This window comes from Gobius niger (genome assembly GCF_951799975.1).
Source record: "Gobius niger genome assembly, chromosome: 17".
NCBI classification, from domain to species: domain Eukaryota; kingdom Metazoa; phylum Chordata; class Actinopteri; order Gobiiformes; family Gobiidae; genus Gobius; species Gobius niger.
In genome coordinates, this window is record NC_136868.1 from 22,379,696 (window position 1) to 22,394,373 (window position 14,678).

A 14,678-nucleotide genomic window follows, 5' to 3' on the forward strand; every position below is an offset into this window, starting at 1 on the left:
TTCTCCCCCAGATTCTGGATTAAAATTGACTGGGGAACAAACAATGCCACAGTGTCTCACTGTTGAAACATTAGTGTGTTTGATGGATTTCTCACACTAGTAATCATAGATTGGGAAAGAGGCAAGCTGTGGCTGCACTGTGTCCTGATTTATTGATGCGTCTGCAGACAAATGAACATCACTTCCTCTTTGATGGATTCTGTCTCTTGCATAGGCGCTAAATGCTTGTGCGCAAAATGACAAGCGTCTTGATTGGAATTGAAATGAATCATGGGGCAACCTGTTGTTTTGTCATGCTGTGCATGCTGTCGTAGTTTTTCAAATGTGAAGTAATAATTATGCATATGGATATTTGCCCATAGCAAAAAATATTCCTCTTCAAATTGTGCACAATATACACCCATCCCAGTGAAAACTGAATGCTATTTTTATCATGATAGGGCCCACAATGCTAAAAAAACAAAAAAAGCACTTGAGGAGTCGCACTGGCTGAGTGCAGCACAATGACATACAGGCCAGTGGTTCAACAAAGGCCCACAGTTGGTAATATATTATGCACATCATCCACAAATAAATGACTAAGAAAACATACACAAAGAAGTCGTTCTATTTGGAATGATCACTCAAATTACAAAGATTACATGTTACAAACAATCTGTGAAGTAACTTGCTTTTCCCAGGTTGAATATTCACACCTTGTCACTTGACATTGTATGGGCCCCTGACATTCTCACAAAGGAGCCGGTGCCTCGAGGGGCCAGATGACAAACACTCCTAAACCATGGCCAGACATAATCCACCCCTCCCTCGCTGCACAAGGGGGACTTATTCAGACTATATTAGGGAGGTGAGGGGAGGCCAGGCACCTAGGGACTCTCCCCCCACACCCCATTATGCCTACCAGCCACGCTACGCCCCAAAACGACAGACCCAGACACATCCAAAAGCGTTTACAAGGGCAGCGAGGGCTACGGGTTGGAGTAGGTGACCAAAGTGCAAAACCCCCTGGGAGATGTAGTTTAATTGTCCATCATCTTGGTCCAAATTAAACAAGCTTGAGCACATTGGAGGATCCGTACAACCCCCACCATTTTAACAGATTGGCACGTTCCGGAAAACAAGCCACTGATGCAGAATGACGAGCGGGACCCCATTGTCTCGTTATATTGCCTTCAATTAGGCAAGAGATGATGGCGCACAATGAGCGGAGCATTTGTAATCATGAGCCTGGCAAACCCATGCTGAGAAACAGAACTTCATTATGCCCAATGGTCCCCTCATTGCTAATAAAAATGTTTGGTTTATCCTCTGCAAGTTGAAAGCAGAAAAGGTTTTGCCAAAACATTGGATCGGAGAGTGGGAGTTTTGGAAAGTGGAAGGAACACAGGTAAAAATACAAACTGCTGCGAGGCAGAAAGAACACGGGGTATTTTTGATGTTAAAATGTGTCACATGGATAATTAATCTTACAACAACCTGAAGTTAAAACATACAATTCACCATAACTATTGGATGTTTAATGCTCTCTGCTTTAATGCTAACTATACTTGAAGCCCAAGGGAGTCAAAGATCAGTGTTCCTGTGCCATGCTGGGATATATGTTGTCAATGTGGCACAACATAAAGTAGAAACTGGAGAGTGTTGTTAAATAAAAAAGTTTATTTGCTTGATATTCATGTAGCAATGCAGTCATAATGCACAACCTCTGGATCGCTATGACATCACTTCTCTAATGCATTCTAAGTATATCCATGATGCCTTTTCATCTTCAGCGCATAAATGTTGTACAAGCTCTGCTCTAAGAACATAAGCTGTGCAGAGCCGCCGTCAGCGCGGGGCTTAATGTAAAAATATGGAGTTGTCTTGAGAAAGTAAAAACTGAGAGCACATTAATGCATTTACCTGAAGCGTGCGAAGCTCAGAAGGGTCTCTAACCCCACATCATTGCGCCCCAACCCCCGTCATTTAAATCTTGCTCCTCTGTGGCTGCTCCCCGCTGATAGAACCATCCAACCGGACCAAATACCACTTTTCATAAAAAAAAAAATCATCTTTCAGACTGGATTGCGGCTGCATTGTTCCTACATCCTTGACCTTCACCGAGCCTTCCTGCTTTTCACGTGGAATAAATGGGGAATCCAAGAAGAACACGTATGATGCATTTTACTGTTTATGTTTCAATGTTTTGTTATTGCAATATTTTGATGGTGCTACTCTACCTATTCCATTATTAGCAAATGAAATGTCACGGTTCTGAACGTTTCATTTGTCAAAAAGGCCAGGCAATTCAACTGAAGGAAACATAAAAACAAACAAATATAACAATAAAGGCGGGAGCGTTTTTTTTGCATCATTGGTGTTATATTGGTGATCACTTGTATCTCGGGTTGCACAAACGTTCCGTGGTGGCTGGTACGTAAAATGGTTGGAGGAACTTTTCCGGGAAACACAAGAGGAACGGAGAGAAGATGGCATCAAAGAGGGATGAATTTGGCCTATATATACATATCGACACTGGGTTTGAGAAAAGCAACGTGGAACGGAAGAACGGTAAACGCAGAGTGTCGATGTGACGCGGTCCATTCAGCCTGAGCCAAAGCAACCTGTACGCCCCAGTCAGCGCACTGCTAACAACGAGCAGCCATTATTCCGAACGATAGAAAACACAGCGTGAACAGATAAAAATGTAGAACTCATGTGCTCTCTACCTTGACTTGTTAATCCTCTGCCCTCCTCCCGATTTGTGTGTTCCCCGCATAAAAACGCCGCGTGGTGCTGCCCCAGAGCGGCACAGAGCTATTGAACTGATTGAAGTCGGCTTGATCTTTTGTTTTTTATGAATGTCGTGCACCGATAGGCAGCAATTTAATGAATTCCCACAATTTATAATAGGGAAACTGCTAATGCTCAACTGAATTAAATTACCGTATGACATAAACACTGCATTTTAAACCCTATATTATCCCGCAGTCGGGTTGCCATATTGCCTGAGTTGTGAATGCACTCGGGGTAGGGGGTGAACCAGCTACCCTACAGTTGGTGGGCGACTAAACCCACTGTGTCAGCGTCACCCCCATAGTATAACGTCGCACTCGCCCCAAGCATTAAATGAGGCCAATCAAAAAGAGCACAAAACTGAAAACAAACATGCATATTTTCTTTCCATTTTCACTCCAAGGATTACAGATTATGCATATCAATCCCCATTTATCTCTTCAGCTGTTGGGCATCATCCCCACAAACAGAAGCCAACCACAGGAGCCGAAAAAACATATTTCTCTCCCCCATAAGTGCGCCCCGGTCTGTGCCCGGAAGAGGGATATCTGTCAGGTCCCGCTGCCCTGGGGCCTGACAGGCTTTGGGGCGAGACCTCACACTTCCTTATCTGATTCCAACAGACGTGTGGAGATTATAGCCGTGCCAGCGAAAGCCTTTGATTTGTCTAAGTGTATCCCTGTGCGCTCACACTGCTTTATTGATCCCTGACAGGCCTCATTTTGTTCCCCGGCTGAAGGAGCGCTGAGGGAGCGCCGCAGTTTGGAACGCGGATCGGCCAGATGTGGATGGCACTGAGGTGGGTGGACGCATCCAATGGGTTTGAAGAAAGTTGAGAATAGTACAAAATTAACTTTACGCTGTTTGACAGTGCCTGTGCTTCTACTTTTTGTTGACAGTGACTAGGGCTGTCACGATAATCACTACATCGACTTATCGTTCAGTAAATGAACTATATATTTTTGGGCTCGATATTTATCGTCAGTACATTTATTAGCATTTCCCCTGTATTTATTCTTGGTGAAACTTAGATTTTTTTTACTGAAGCAAATTGAGTTACATTATATTTCATGTTTATTGCAGCTTGTGTGGTATTTTAGGATATGATTATGCACTTTTAGAACAAAGGTTTACAGCCATTTTCATACCTGAGAGCTGACAGTATCTAGTCAGAGTCAATAATATCGGTTATCGCGATATTTTCCTGCCTCAATATATCGAACTTCAAATTTGTTGTCGTGACAGGCCTAACAGTGACATGAAAGTTACCATCTTTAACTAAGCTACTACATGTTAGGTCCTGCAGGTTCAGATTGTCAGTTAGTCCATGGGTAGGCCTGTCACAACAACATATTTGAAGTTCGATATACTGAGGCAGGAAAGTATCGCGATAAACGATACTAGATACTGCTATTAAATGTACAGACGATAAATATCGAGCCCAAAATTGTATTGTAATCTGTTAAATGATAAATCGATATAGTAATTATCGTGACAGCCCTATCCATGGGGTCCTTCACCAGTCGTGCCTGCGTGAATGTAGTGTGTGAGTGAGGATGGACCGGCTTAAGATTGCAAATTGGCAACATCACTTCTGTTAGTGCACTATAGCAGCAAGTTCTAACTTATTTTGAATTATAGGCTGAACCCAAGGGCACACAGCAGGTCTAATTCTATCCCTTTTTGCCATTAACATGCAAACTGTGTCCTGGGAAAAAAAAAATCTCACTGTCTCCCAAAACGGCGGAGAAAACTGAAATTACAGATGCTTTCTAATTCCATTTCGATCATTCCTGTTGCCTTCAGCACAAGTGTTAAATATGCTCCGATCCTCCGCAAACCGCACATTCCTTTGTATTGCAGTGGGGGTAGCATCTGCCGCGTCACTCCGCCCAGATGGCAGCAGAACGTATGTAAATTGGTTCATTAACCTTACAGTGCTTTAATCAGCGGGCCGTGCACTCGGGTTCGCACCATTCGGGTATTCTTGAATTTTATTAGCGCCCCTTAATAGCATTAGGAAACTTTCCGCTTATGGCCCGAGGTGGTTGTCTTCAGCGTTATCAAACACACTTGTAATTATACATGACGTCCCTCTGATTAACACCAGGAAAATTATTGCACCATGCCAGATCCTCTTTGTGCTCATCCATATTTTAGAGTCGGAAAAAAAGAAAAAGAAAAAGATGCTATCGTAGGGTGCCCTTGCCCCACTAAGCAGGCTTTAGGTCTTTAACCTTTGAGGGAATAGAGGCATAACGCTAATCAAACGTGCGTGTGTGAGAAGTATCTAAAGCCCTTCCTAATGCTGACAAAAAAATAACTTGCAGTTGAGTGGTTAACCTGTAAGCTGAAAGTTGGCACAGATTAAATGTGGTGAGGCACAGTGTCTGCGTCACCGGCGTCACATAAGACTGCCCCAGGGTGACTGTCAGTACCAGAGACCTGTAGCTCTACAATACCAAAAAGTGACTAAGGAATGAATGTATCATTAATAGGATAATAAAGCATATTTGAGCTTATAAAAGCACTAAAATGAATCATAGAAAATGTGTATTGAGATGCAGTGGGACAACAGCAGCTCACAGCTCTCCATTCATCCAGGTTTGGGACTAGCAGGAAGAGTAAACTGGTTGATGATGATGACCGTGGCTGAATTTATATAACATATTACTTCAGAGGACTCAATGAGCGGTTTTCTGACCAGGTTTAACACTCAGTATGAAAGTTATTTGGATCAATATGTGCTTTGTCCAAACCTTTCGTTTCTCATATATCCCTCCACACACACACATCTTTTAACTGAGTGACATAAAGCTTTTCCACAGTGGGGGTGCAAAGACTCTCTTAAGCCCCTCGCCTTCTAGAATGTGTGAAAAATTAGCCACTGCTGAGTGTCGGCGTGCAGGCTCTAGCAGTGAGCTCTTGCACCTGGAGCGGGGAGCAGCACTGGCAGGGTTCAGGGGTCACAGCACAGGACTAAACAGGATTGAAGTTCTCCGTCCCCCCTCCCCAAGAAACCAGACAACCCCTACGGCATCACCCCTCCACTGCCACCACCCTAGTACCACGGTTCACCACACATTTTTCTCCTCTTTTAGGCGCAGTAATCCATAACCCACTTCACTATCAGCTGCTCAATTATGTCTCCCCATCCAGCCCGTTTTTTTTTTTTTTCTTCTTCCCTCGGATGGAGATTCAAAAACAATTAACCTCTTCGCGGCTGGGGACTTTTCCCAGGGAAGGGCACATGCACGGGTAATTTAATGACTCCTCCATTTTGCATTCCCGCCCTCGCTTCACTGCTCTGTGTGGAAATCTGGTTAGCAAAAGTGCTCATTTGTTGTATGGTGATTGGTTATTGTCATTGGTGGTGCACTACTTGAACATACGTTTGGTCCTACATTCCTTTTTGCTATTCACTTCTGACTTGCCACAGCAAAAAATAACAATAGGTTTTGTTGCTGTTAATGTAAGCAGTTGATTTGCCAGTAAATATTCAATATTCAAACTCTAAAATGGTTGCAAGTCAAAATACTATGGTTGGGACTATGTCTTGCATAGTGGTGACTGGGGGTTCTCTGAAACATATTGATTAACATTTTGAATCAAGTGGTCTCACTTATATAAAGACTAGTTCACAACATTCAGAAATTCAGACTTTATTGCCATTGTCAGTGAAGATACATTTAAAAACATTTTTTAATGCTTTGTGCAGCCTTAACCATAAAGAAGTAATAAAATAATAAATATAATTAAAGCCGCAAGCGGCGATGAAGGCCCTCGCTCTTGGGGACTCGTCCCTTGCAACCGCCCCCGCTCGCTCTCGTCCCTTGCGGCCACCTCCGCTCGTTGTTATCCCTTGCTACCACTTTTGCTCACTCTCACGCCTTACGACCACCTCTGTTTGCTGTGGTCCCTTGCGACCAATCCTCATCACACTGATTTAAGTTGTATTACAGTGCATTATATGCGAAAGTCCCTTTAAGTTGCATTACAGTTTATTATATGCGAAAGTCCCTTAAAGTTGCATTACAGTTTATTATATGTGAAAGTCCCTTAAAGTTGCATTACAGTTTATTATGTGCGAAAGTCCCTTTAAGTTGCATTACAGTGTATTTTATGTGAAAGTCCCTTTAAGTTGCATTACAGTGTATTTTATGTGAAAGTCCCTTTAAGTTGCATTACAGTTTATTGTATGCGAAAGTCCCTATTAAGTTGCATTATAGTGCATTTTATGCGAAAGTCCCTTTAAGTTGCATTACAGTGCATTATATGCGAAAGTCCCTTTAAGTTGCATTACAGTTTATTATATGCGAAAGTCCCTTAAAGTTGCATTACAGTGCATTTTATGCGAAAGTCCCTTTAAGTTGCATTACAGTGCATTTTATGCGAAAGTCCCTATTCACCTTATTCTGCCCCGCCTACTTTTGCCCGTTCATTTTAACGGAGAACGAGTGAAAATATTCTCAGCTCAAATCTGATGTTTAGTCGATTGATTTGTGTAAAATGTCCGATGTTCATTTTCACCGACAAATAAACACTGCAGCGTTTCTCTGCGCGGCCTGAAAACGGCTTTGTTTTCGTGTAGAGACTGATTTTATGTGGACTCCTCCAGCCCCATGTTAACACATAGGAGAAAAGGGGCGGGCACAGTTCATGGCGGCGCCCACGCGAACGTCCGGAATAAGGTGAATTAAGTTGCATGTTATGCGAAAGTCCCTATTAAGTTGCATTATGGTGCTATTGTGAAAATCTCTATGTAGTTGCATAATTGTGTTGTAGTTGCAAAAATCCCTATTTTGTTGCAGAAACTGTAAAAACTGTTGAAATCACTGACAGACTTCACTGTATCAGAAATCCTATTAAAATGCCGGCAAGAAAAGAGAAAGTATTAGAGAAGTGTCACAGCCATATTTGAACTGCCAACCTCCTACACCAAAGACAATTACACTATCCGTGAGCTATAGCTCCTTGGTTAGTATGGCCTGATCTGGGCTAGTTTGGTGTAAATTATCGGGCAGTGTTGCCTCAATTGTTTCCCTATCCCCCCATTTCGGTCTCTTTCGTGGCTTATATTTAGAAAGCGTTTTTCATGAGGGTGGGATTAAAGGCGCAGTGAAGAAAAAGAATAAAGAAAGAAAAAGAAATAAGGTCAGAATTGAACCAGCACTCTTATGGTTAAAATCCCAACACTCAAGCTATGACACTACGCAGGCACAACAACTCTGGTGAAATGCCTTGGACTCATGTGTTTTAGGCTGTGACAATGTGTGCAGCAGCCCATGTAAAAGTTGAAAGCAACAGAAAAGTGTCAAGGCTGTGTTTGGACTCGCAACCTCCTTCACTTGAAACATGGGCCTGATGATGGCTTGGTTTCTCTACATTCCCAGGCTGAAATTTGGTCGCAGCAACACATTGGAGGAGAGGTTATTTCCCTGTTTTTAGTGAGTTCTTCCTGGAAGGTGCTGAGTTCAAAAGAAAAAGGAAATAAAAGTCAATGTTGGGATTTGATCCAGCAACCTCCTGTACACTAGTTCAGCTCTCTACCAATGGAGCTACTTCAACTGAGTAAATTAAACGGCAGATGTGAAATTAATTTCATGACAGGACCCCGCACTTGTGTGTTTGCAGGAAACAGATTTACAGTTTAGAATTCTTCAGGTCATGTCCCCCCCCCCCCCGGAACATTTCCCTGATAGTTTTCGACATTTTCCCCCAGTGATTCCTCAACTGTCTCCCCACTATCCCCCCATTTCTTTCTCTTTAGTGACGCATATTTTGAAAGCGTTTTTCATGAGGGTGGGACCATAAGCGCGGGTAATTAAAAGAAAAAAAAAGTTGAAGTCAGAAAGAGTCAATATTGATCCAGCAACCTAATGGATGGGAATCTAAAGCTCAAGCTGTGATGCCACACAGGCACAGGAACTTCTAGGAAACGTCCTGAACTCATGGCATTGCAACACACTGGAGGGGTTATTTCCCTGTTTTTAATGAGTGTCCCAGAAAGTGATGTGTCCAAAAGAAAAACAAGTGAAAAAGAGTCTTGGTTGGGATTTGATCCAGCAACCTCCTGCACATTAACCCAGCACTCTACCAATGGAGCTACTTAGGCTGAGAAAACAAGCAGCGGATGTGAAATAAATCTCATGAGAGACCCTGCACTTGTGTATTTGCAGGAAACGGATTAACAGTTTAGATAATAATATATTCTCTCATATTGTAATTGGGGTAAATTCCTGGCTGCCCAAAGGATCGTTGAGAGGGTGCTCCAGCCCTAAAGCACCCTTGATATTGAAGCAATAATTTTGTGAGACCCATATAGTACGAGGAACACACAGAGAGACGGACAGGAAACAGATAAACTGAACTTCCTGTGACTGTACAGTTGAAAAAAACGTGAATTTGGAGGCAATCGTCCAAATTAAAGCTTCTGTCTGTGACAGAGGGGTAGTATAAGTACCTACGAGTCCAAAAGTGTGGCTTTTGTGAAGAAAGGGAGAAATTTTGAAAATTGGCGAATTTCAGGACACAGAGGCCTCTGACAGAGGCCAGTATGCTGCCAGGCTAAGACCTTTGGCTATTTTCACGGAGGATGGGCGGGCCACTTACAAGCCACTTGAAAGCCAATTGAAGCCAAGATGGCCGCCTCCCTGTGCGAGTGGGCGTGGCGCTCCAAGTGAGTTTTGGGCTTGTCCTGATGTCCCCTCTCACTGTGCCGAGTGATTCGGGCGTACGCCCAAAAACGCCCCGATTTTTTTGAATTGGGGTCCGCTTCCAGAGGGCGCTGTGGAGCCATTTTGTTGTGGGCGTGTCCCATTCGTCCAATATCATAAATTTTTTCGCTGCCCCATTGCCTCCGCCAATTTTGGGGAGCTTTCACCCACGTTCAGCGGGTCAAAAACGCGATCCTTTCCGGAGAAAAAAAATAATAATAATAATAAGAAACCACCCAAAAACAATAGTCCCTTGCCAGGACTGCGTCCGGCTCGGGCCTAAATATTAGGGGAACGGAGCAAGATAGAGGCATGGTGTAATATATTTTTTTGTTTGTTATGATGAGTAGAAGACATCTGGAAAGTTTGGTGGAAATCGGACAAAATAAATTTTTCAGGGTATAGGCAGGTGGCGCTATAGTGATGTGCACCGTGAAGTAATTGATCTCTATGGAATCAGACCGTAAGTGGCCTTCTGTCAGCCAAGTATGATCCAGACTGGATAGAGCGCGCGCCTGCGAGGTGGTGTCAAATTTACATGACAAAACGTGTTTTTGGGGGGGGCGCCATTCGAAACGGGGGGGTCTGAGTGAAAAAAAAGTCAGGTATTTTTTGTAGCCCCGTGTCAGGAGAGTCTGTTTAAACAGGTATGAGCTCATTCTGCTGAAAAACTAGGGACTAGTTTGTTGACAAACAAGACAGGTCCATACAGATTACCAATGAAAAGTCAAAGTCACGCCCACATCTTAGAAAATATGACATGACTATAATGTATTTTTTGGTTTGCAAAAGTGTCTAGAACATACTGGCATCATTGTATAAAAAAGATTCAAAAGTGCAGTTTTCAAGGTATGGCTAGGGGGCGCTATACATGGAGCAGGCTACACATTAATGGCTTCATTCTGTTCAGTTTCAGGTGGCGCATTAGTGACATGAATATGAGCTCTGTGGGCTTATGCCTGTGAGCGTGAGCTTTCTTGGAAACAACGCGAAATCTACGCGTTTTTTGACGCGGCGTTACGCGGAGACGGTGAAACTTTTTTGAGAAACGCTGGGCAAATATTGAATTTCAATATGTCTAGATGCACTGTGCCAAATGTGATGTAAATCCGACAAAAAACCAGGGACTAGTTCGTTAAAACGTAAAATGAGTTTAGACGATGTCCGGGTTTGAAGCCAAGATGGCCGCCTCCCTGTGCGAGTGGGCGTGGCGCTCCAAGTGAGTTTTGGGCTTGTCCTGATGTCCCCTCTCACTGTGCCGAGTGATTCGGGCGTACGCCCAAAAACGCCCCGATTTTTTTGAATTGGGGTCCGCTTCCAGAGGGCGCTGTGGAGCCATTTTGTTGTGGGCGTGTCCCATTCGTCCAATATCATAAATTTTTTCGCTGCCCCATTGCCTCCGCCAATTTTGGGGAGCTTTCACCCACGTTCAGCGGGTCAAAAACGCGATCCTTTCCGGAGAAAAAAAATAATAATAATAATAAGAAACCACCCAAAAACAATAGTCCCTTGCCAGGACTGCGTCCGGCTCGGGCCTAATAAGCATATAAGGTCATGCAAAACAAAAAATACAGGCTTGGAACTGCCACAAAGAGCACACTCACTACTACTACCCCTTTGTGGATTGAAAATATAGAAAACATAGAGATGTTTTGTCCCCTTTAGGGCTCTTGTTGTTGATCAACATTGATTTTGCACAATGTATGGGGACATTCCTATGGCAGGTACCATTGCACTATATTAGACTTGGCGCATCCCCCACATCCTCCGCCTTCCATAAAATCTTCTTCTTCCCCTGCGTTATGGCGGGGCCTCCTATTCATGTGCAGGTAGAGTGCCTCAAAGTGTAGCAGAGAGGAACAGCTTGTTGCAGCCATTGAGTTTTTATGACTTCCCTCTTCAAAGGATGGTGGTGGCACTGGAAGAGACATCCTCAACCTCTCTGATGCCATGATACACAGTACACAGACAGCCACAGTTTGGGGAAGGATTTGGACCAGAGTGTGCACAAATCCTCAAACGTTTGCTCCGTGCAGATATTAGGACATTTTGGAGTTCCAAATGGGTGTAAAACCTAATCTTCAAACAAATCATTTAAATTAATACATGTTCCCCGTCTGGGATGGGGATAAAACTGACTTGCAGAGATTTCTTGCCGCTTTCAAGATAAGGCATCCCACAAAGCCTGAGCGCAAACCCAGTCATCTTTGAAACATGCAAAATCATTTCTTATTATGGCGACTCCAAAGCAAATAAATGATGGGCTGCTCAACACAAACAAAATATATACTATTGAAGCACCTACTAATTCTTTAGCCAATCTTAAATGAAGATCAATCACAAACATAGACTATCCACCAACCATAAGAGGCAGCAAAGTAGAGCAGCACATGAAAAATGAATAGTAGGAGCTTTGAATATTTCACACAATTGTTTCAAAACAATATTCAATCCACCCTCAATAACCGTCTACTAAAATGTGACGAGCATGCCTTTGAACATCGCAAACAGATCCAAAGAAGTGGTGTAACTTGCGTGCAAAAATCAGCTTGCACCAAATTAAGTAGATTGGTAGCACTCAAGAGAACAGCTGAATCCTCTCCCTCATACACAAAGACATAGAAGAACTCTTTGATGTTGTCTTCAACGCTGCTGCCGTCTATTGCAGCTCTGTGACTCACCCACATTTAAACAGGCAACACAGTGGCAAGCAGTGCAATGAAACCAATCTAAATGAGCGCAGCACCAGCCCCAAACAACATAACAATCTTTCTTTTTCTTTTTCTTTTTTTACTGTGATCCTAAGACACAATAAGAAAGATTAGCGAGAATCAAGCCAAGCGGGAAAGAGGGATAGAGCGGAGACAGGGAGGGGAGGAGACTGACAAAAAAGAAAAAAGAAAAAAAAAAAGAGCTGGAGTTCTAGACAGACAGGAACTTTTCTTGATCATTATGTCTAGCCTTCAGGTGTTTGGGGTCAGGCTGACAGTAGGTGGTAGTTATGGGGTGAAGGGGTGGCGCAAGGATGGAAGAGAAAGAGGGGGCGAGAGAGACAGACAAAGAAGCAACCAGCGCGTCTTCATACCATCGGAAAAGGAAAAAGAGGTTATAAAAATGTCATTAGACGACCCCTTTTGAAGTGACTTTCCGCGTTGCGTTTCTTTCCTCTTTTTTCAGTGACTGTATATGTGTGCGTGTGCCAATCCCCTTCTTTCTCAGAGCTGAGCCGAGCACCGCCTAAGAGAATTGGGCAGACAGATTTTATAGGTCCTAATTAAAGCCATCTGAAGCCGTTCCAAACATCAAATGGCACTGGCCCCCCTTTGGGCATGTCCCCTCTGATTGTGCAAAAATCAAGGGGTGAACACTTCTTTTTTTTCTTTTCTTAAGCCACTTCAACTTGACATAAATCAGGCACTCACTATGACTCCCTAATTTTAGACCAATAAAAAGGATCACTGACTTGACCTCCAAGCAAACTGTCAAAATTGCTGAATGTGAACATAAATTGGTAGGACTATATTTTCAGAAATGACAAAATGAGAGATCCACCCTTGAGTTCAGTTGCTTGAAGTTAAGTGCAGGCTTGTTCAACAGAAACTACTCATTTTTGCCCCCTTGGCCCGCCATAATTGTCCTCATTGAGCAGTGGGGACCGGTTGCACAGCCTGTCTGCCTGGGGTCAGCAGGTTTAAAGTGTGCGTTTTTATCTTTACTTCATGTTATCGCCGACGCTGCCGCACACAGTTTCACTCACAGAAAATGTAAGTTGCTTAAAAGCATAACAGTTGAATGAATGGCATGTGTGAAAGAGCACTTAAATATATTGAGTTACATTAAACTTTGATTAAATGGATGGAACGAGCGTGAGAAGTAGCTCTCGCCTCCAAAATGCGTAAAAGTTGCCACCGATGTGGTTCATGCTATTGGCAAAAACCTGAAATTAAGTGGTATAACGGCTTACTTACGTTTTCATAACTTCATGGCGTAATTGTCTAGCGAGCGCGATCCTCCGGTCATGTGGATACGGCAGGAAGACTTCACCCTCGCGGGAAAGACGCTTCATTTCACTGGATGAGTTTTACATGTTTGCGCAGAAGATAAGATCACGGAGGAGACACGAGGATAGTGGACGTCCGCTGTGTCCAGTGTCAGGTCTGTAGTGATGCGTGCACTCGCCGGGATTGAGCACTGTGTGGAGAAACGGCGAACAGAAAGGCGTCATGTGACGTGGCTCGGGGCGCGCCATTGGCCAATACAGGAAAGGCATGAGAAGGCTGCTCCGCGCGTTATTGGCCCAGGACGCGTGGAGAGGCGCGCAGGAGGCGCTCACACACTCCGGGCTGTGCACAGCAATGCGTGTGTGTGTTGTTCATCATTTTTAGCCAAAAAAAAGGAGGAGGCAGTAAGTAACAAATTGTTCCAAAGAGCTGTGCTTTTGTCACTGAGGCACCAGCTTAACTCGGGAAGCTGGCTGCTAAAGGACTCTTAACAGACACCCTGCTGACTTTTCACTGAAAACGTCCAGATGATCCTGTCCGCGTTCGTTTCTTCCAACACAACTGTTCTCATGCCAAAGAAGTTATTAATCTGTCATTTCAGCACATACCATTTATCATAACAGTCTCACTGCATTGCTATATGGGTATTCATACAATGAGAAAACCTTTTTATTCTTATTGTGGAGAAATTGCTTTGAGCAGCACGAGCTGAGTGCCAATATAGACTACAGTTGTAAAAGTCAAAGTAAAAAGAATATACTTTTAGCCTCATGTTGCAGTTCTCTTCTTGGCCAAAAGTACACATTACACTTAGACATGACACTTTGTAACTACATTTCAAACCATGCTTGTTACATGACAGTGCCGTCATGCTACATTGTTAAGATATCACTAAATTTGTTACCAGCACTGCAAATCTATTTCTGCCTATTTTTCATCTTCAGAAAATCCATCCAACCCACATAATAAGATCAAATACATGGCAATAATTGGTGCATCTAATCAATTATTTATCAGAAGTGGAGCTAATTAAAAAAGGAGACATGGAGGCAGAGGTGCGGAGGTGGGAGGTTCCTCTTGAAGATCCCTTGATGTATGCAGACAAAGAAGGTTATTACATATTTATGCCCATGTTTTCACATTGACACAGTCGGAATGTGCACATAAAAGAACATTGGGAGCCTTC

The 14,678-nt window shown here is 43.4% G+C and overlaps 1 long non-coding RNA gene across 1 annotated transcript in view; it reads right to left on the reverse strand.

Annotated features, from left to right (window-relative positions):
• The window catches only part of LOC306977295, a 35,632-nt gene extending 21,962 nt beyond the window's left edge, over nt 1-13,670 (reverse strand). Inside the window, exon 1 of the long non-coding RNA XR_013793825.1 lies at nt 13,460-13,670. This is a non-coding gene — a long non-coding RNA (uncharacterized lncRNA). The remainder of the gene's footprint in view (nt 1-13,459) is intronic.
• Between the last annotated feature and the right edge of the window lie 1,008 nt (nt 13,671-14,678).